Source organism: Syngnathoides biaculeatus, chromosome 15 (assembly GCF_019802595.1).
Source record: "Syngnathoides biaculeatus isolate LvHL_M chromosome 15, ASM1980259v1, whole genome shotgun sequence".
NCBI lineage: Eukaryota > Metazoa > Chordata > Actinopteri > Syngnathiformes > Syngnathidae > Syngnathoides > Syngnathoides biaculeatus.
In genome coordinates, this window is record NC_084654.1 from 22,024,605 (window position 1) to 22,030,604 (window position 6,000).

The window sequence follows — 6,000 nt, forward strand, 5'->3', positions numbered from 1 at the left end:
GACCTAGAAATAACCCCCCTCCAACTCCCCATGACATTTTTTTGTCAGCACTGATCCACTTACGACGCCCACTCCGTGATCCCGTGTTGTCCTTCCGCCTAACGACTGGGTTGCACGTGACATCACGCTTGTTAATCCGGGTCCTTGACCGCCATTGTTGCAGACAAGCAGTCAGCCCTCCATCGTCATCATGCCAGTCTCCGGATGTGGAAATCGCGGAAACGGAGACGTTGTGAAGAGATTTTTCCGTGTTCCAAAGATTAGATTGCATGAAGGAGACGATACGATGGAGTGATCGTGAAAAAAAACTTCACGGAAGTCGTTCAGATCCTTTGAAAGTACATCGTTGTGGAGGGTCTGTGGACGTTGTCATGGTGATGTCGTCTGCAACGCCTAGCTTGTCTGGAGAAATCGCGCGGCGATTATCACGTGATCGCAACCCAAGAACAGTGAGGAAACGAGGACAAGACCGATTTGTCGAAGTAGTGAGGCAACGAGGAGACGTGGTTCGCCTGAGAGGTGACGAAACGAGGAAGTGAGCGGTCGACGTGGGGAAGGGAGGAAACGAGGGATCGACCGGCAGCGAAGCTACAAGGAAACGTGGTAGGGCAGGAAAGTGAGGGAACGTGAAACCTTGGAGCATTACGAGGAAGTGAGGGATCACCTGGGAAAGTGGTGAAAATTCTGGTAGACCGGGACAATCGGGACGCGAGGACCCGCGGTAGGCCCAGTGAGCGAGGACGCAAAACCGCTAGCGGAACGAGGAAAGCGAGGCGGACCTGGGAAGCGAGCGATCGAGGGAACGAGAAATCGGAGTTAATACGCAAACGGGTTTTTTCCGCGGTTCTTCGAATTTGGCGTCTTCTTTGCTGTTGATCCGACTGACCGGGGTGACTGTTGCCATGGTTACCGCTCTGCCAAAGCGCAGGCGGCGCAGTCGAGCTCGCGAGCGCAAAAACGCTGCGCTCTCTCTCTCGCTCTCTCTCTCTCTCTCTCTCTCCACTCGCTTCCATCGCCGCGCGGCGCATTTATCCGGCGACAGCTGACGGGTGCCGGTCGTCGAGAAGCTTCGCCGGGGGCCGGCGTGGGCGTCTGGAAGCCAAAGCATCCCGCATTTCTCGGGATTTCGCGCTCGTTTTCGGCGCGGGGTAAGCGTACCCAATTTACCGCATTTCATCAAATAGGTGACCCGAAATCATCCGATTGAGATGACCTTAGAATAGACGGCGAGCGTTTATAGACGTGGGAGAAAGCCACGGATGTGCGAGTCATAAGTCAACCTCAAGTCCTGACCTGAGACTTTTGAGCAAGTCACAAGTTACCAAGAGGCAGGATCAAGTCATTGCTTTGCAAGTCTCAAGGCTATTTTGCCCTCGAGTCCCAAGTCCTAGACTTTGAAACACGACTTAGGACATGACTCTGGACTTGTTCGTCTCGACTTGGGACTGTACTCAGGACTTGAGGGCGAAGACTCGAGCCTGACTTGTGACTCGGCCAGCAACGGCTTGGTCTCAAATTCCGAGCGATTCCGCTAAATTCCAAGCAAGTCATAAGTCATATTATCTTGCTCGGTCACCACAAACAGTGCGCATAATTAATAATTCCAAACCAGTCTTATTGTCCATCCAACCATTTTCTTTGCCGCTTATCCTCACGAGGTTTGCGGGGAGTGCCGGAGCCTATCCCAGCTGTCAACGGGCAGGAGGCGGGGTACACCCTGAACTGGTCGCCAGCCAATCGCGGGGCACGTAGACACAAACAGATGCACTCACAATCACACCTAGGGGCAATTAATGTTGTATGTTTTCGGGATGTGGGAGGAAACCGGAGAGAACATGCAAACTCCACACAGGCGGGTGAGGGATTGAACCAGGGACCTCAGAACAGCGAGGCCAACGCTTTACCGGCTGATCCACCGTGTCGCCCAGTCTTATTGGCTTTAGCTTCATTATTTTCTCAATTAAATGCATTTTAAATGTTTTTTTTAATATTATTTATATTAACGCCAAAACACTTCGTTATGGTTCGCCGAATTGCATCGTTTGCTAATTTATGTTTGGCCGTTTTTGCTAACCAAGAAAAAAAAAACAAAATTTTTACAAACATATTGGCATTTTTTTAAAATTTGATATTGTAATGGTATGGGCGGCACGGTGGAGCAGCCGGTAAAGCATTGGCCTCGCAGTCCTGAGGTCCTGGATTCAATCCTGTGTGGAGTTTGCATGTTCTCCCCGTGCCTCCGTGGGTTTTCTCCGGGTACTCCGGTTTCCTCCCACATCCCAAAAACATGCAAGACTCTAAATTGCCCGTAGGTCTGATTGCCGAGTGTGGCTGTTTGTCTCTATGTGCCCTGCGATTGGCTGGCGACCAGTTCAGGGTGTGCCCCGCCTCCTGCCCATTGAGAGCTGGGACTTTTGCGGAAATGCCGTATTTAACCTGCTCCAGGGCTGGAGGGGCAGTGCCCCAACTGATCCAGCAGATGAGTCCGGTTAAGCTTTAGCTTTAGCATCCGGTTTTATACCCAACGTAGTCTCCAAGTCAGTCTTTTAAAGGCACAGAAAAGGGGAAATAGAATCAAAAATAAAGAAGTACAAGCGAGCCTGCTTCGGGGAACCGAAGAGCAGATGTCGGAGGATCCCGGTCGACATCTGGAGCCATCTGAGCGCCTTCTAATTACGTGGGAGAGTTCATCATCTGGTCTCACGTTCCCGCAACGGCGCTGCGGAAAACTACATAGAAATATGTTAATAAAAGCCATAAGAGCAAACATTAATGGAGAAAAACACAACCATCATTTTAAAATATCTTAACATAATGATATGAAAGAGCTCCAGCATTCAGCTTTCAGGTCTGTTTTTTTTTTTTTTTTTTTTTTTTTTTTAGCCACATCAGCCACGCTCATATTTCATTTTTTTTGCATCCAACCCCAAAACGGCACCAATTGTCTTACGTAAAGTGCTTGTCACAATGGCCCGGCGTCTAAGGAGGTCCAAATCGGTCATGACTCACGTAAACGCTCGCGTCTGAGAGGCGGGAAGGACCGTCGGAAGGCGTAGGAGGCACCGAGTGAGGTGAACGGAGGCGGGGGGCCGCGTCGCGTCCACCGTCATAACGTGATGTATTTATGTCGGCGGAGTGAAGCCTCCGGCTAAAGTGTGCGATAAACAGACATGGAGGGAACGCTTTAAAGGGGACATCTTATGGAAAATTTGACTCCATCTGTCCATTTTCTGAGCCGCTTATCCTCACCAGGGTCACAGGAGTGCTGGAGCCTATCCCAGCTGTCAACGGGCAGGAGGCGGGGTACACCCTGAACTAGTCGCCAGCCAATCACAGGGCACATTGAGATAAACACCCGCATTCCCAATCACACCTTGGAGCAATTTAGAGGGTCCAATTAATGTTGCGTGTTTTTGGGATGTGGGAGGAAACTGGAGTGCCCGGAGAAAACCCACGCAGGCATGGGGAGAACATGCAAACTCCACCACACAAGCAGGTCCGGTATTGAATCAATTCAATTCAATTGAAAAAAAATATACATTTTTTTTTAATGGTTTGATAAAAGTAATAAAGTACAACATGCTGTATATTGAACCGTAAATTATAGTCCAGGGCATCCAAGATCGAATTGCTCTACGTGGAAGCCACCACAAGACACCGAGAAACCGCCAAGTACCAACCAAACCAAAGCTTTCTTACCAACTAGAGTAGCTTGAAAAAGGGCATCCTGGGCATTTTCAACCAAGATTATCTTAAATTATCTATTCCCCCCAAAAATATGGAAAGGGCCCTTTAAAACGTAGACTATGTCTTGGTAAAACCAGCGAGGCCTCTTGTAAGGCTTCACTTATATGCTTTGTGATGTCGATAGCTGGGGGGGTTCACCTTTGCCTAGCCTCTCTGGCGACTCCCCAGGGTCAATAAGAAAACCAATCGCTGGTTACCAAGTCAACCTTTGTCCTCTCGGGTAGGCCCGCAGGGGGTCGGGGGGGGGGCAGAAGAGGGGGAGATTTACAGATGTGAATTGTCAGCAGCATTACAGTACACGCTAGCAAGCAAATTATTGAATACACGACAAGTACAGATCCGGAGGTGAGAACGTGTGCAACAATAGTCGGCGGCATTGTGTGTATTTTACCTGCTGGTGCCATTATTACGGCAAAAATGAAAAATGACGGCTTTCGCAAGCAACGTTTTATGGAACTACCACTTTTGGATCGCCGCCCAACACAAACAAACAGTTGCAAAACGGCTCCGACAGAAGCCAAAGCGTGTTCATGTCTTTGCCCCCCCCCCCCCCCCCCCCCCCCCGTCGCTCAAGGTGGACCCCCCCCCCCAGTCGCTCTGGGAGTCGGCTCTCATTACTGCAGGCTGCAAGGAAGCTCTCCTTTTGTTCGGCCCCGTGAAAACCAAACAGGTGTTGCAGAACTGGAGCACAATGAAAGATCCTCTTACAGCGGGGGCTTGCGGCGGCGTGTTCCCCCCCCCCCCCCGGGGGTAAAGAAAGAATAGTAACACCAGAAAAGGAGTTACAGTAGTTCACTCAGCAATATTGTTTATTAATTCGTGTAGCTTATTTTTTGGGGGGCTGGAGGGAACACCGAGAGATAAAACACGGCTGAGTATTCGGGCTGCTCTCTGTTTCGATCGTGATCTATTTGTTTGTGCAGAGGCGACACTCCACTGTGATAAATCAATATCTTTAATATCCTTTTTGCTACATTACATACAACAGTGCTGATAATTTTTTGCCTCCGTCTGTATTAACGTTTTCCATATTTTGGGACTTAAATGAGTTAATATACAGTAAAAGTGTTAATTTGATGTGTCCGGGAAAGGCTCCTCTTCCAGCTACTTCTGTTTGACCCAGTTTTGTATCCGCTTTGTCCATATTTGGCTAAGACCGCCCCCTTCCACTGATTGGTCGCCACAGCGCGGAAGGCCCCCTTTTGTGAGCGCACGTTTCTTGTTTACAGCGCTGGAGACGCAGGAGCAGATCTTCGCTAGTGACGCAGATGAGCTCGAGAAATTTCTAATAACCCGATTTTATTGATTGACACTGATTGAAATGTAGAGACGCATGGACGATTTCGATACATATTTCCCATTTACTGAGGCACCACAGAGCCAATATACTAGAAAAAAATTGGTTTGATAAAACGTGGGCATTTTAGCCAGTCAGATCTATTTATTCATGTACTTATCATTCCATTGCTGAATTCAGATAGATAGATAGATAGATAGATAGATAGATAGATAGATAGATAGATAGATAGATAGATAGATAGATAGATAGATAGATAGATAGATAGATAGATAGATAGATAGATAGATAGATAGATAGATAGATAGATAGATAGATAGATAGATAGATAGATAGATAGATGCTTTTCTCCTCTCTCGACTCCATGGGTGCCTTAATTGTCATGGCAGTCTGTGTTCATCATCAGTGCAATATTATCAAGCGATTTTATATTTAAAAAAAAAAGATGAGTCCATTAATTGGATGGCGGGTCCCCTTTGGAGGCCGCATCGCACGAGACACGGAGAGCGACGCGGCACATGCGAGTCCTTTCTTTGCTCGCTCGCTACCCACACGATGTGAGCGCTTCACGTTAATGGCTTCCTCGGACGGAAAATTATTTGTTGTTGCAGCTGTTTCCGCTGTCAAAAAAAAAAAGAAAAAAAATAATAATAAGCGGCAACACACGAACGTCATGAAATTTGAGGGCAGAGGGTCCACGGTGCAACATCCTCAGCTCGTTACCTCAAGGGTGTCATTTGCAAACAAAGAGCCATTAAAATACATTTTTTAGGGTCACCTCGGAGGAAGGGCGCAGATGGAGATGAATACATAATTATGAGTTCGCATGAGGTCGTCGCATAAGTTCAAAAAGTGAAGAAAATTTTAGACCGTCAAGGTGACTACAAAAAAAGTGTAAGATATGTATTATGTTGACTGATTAAAACAATAAATATCTTCAATGTGCATCAAATGTG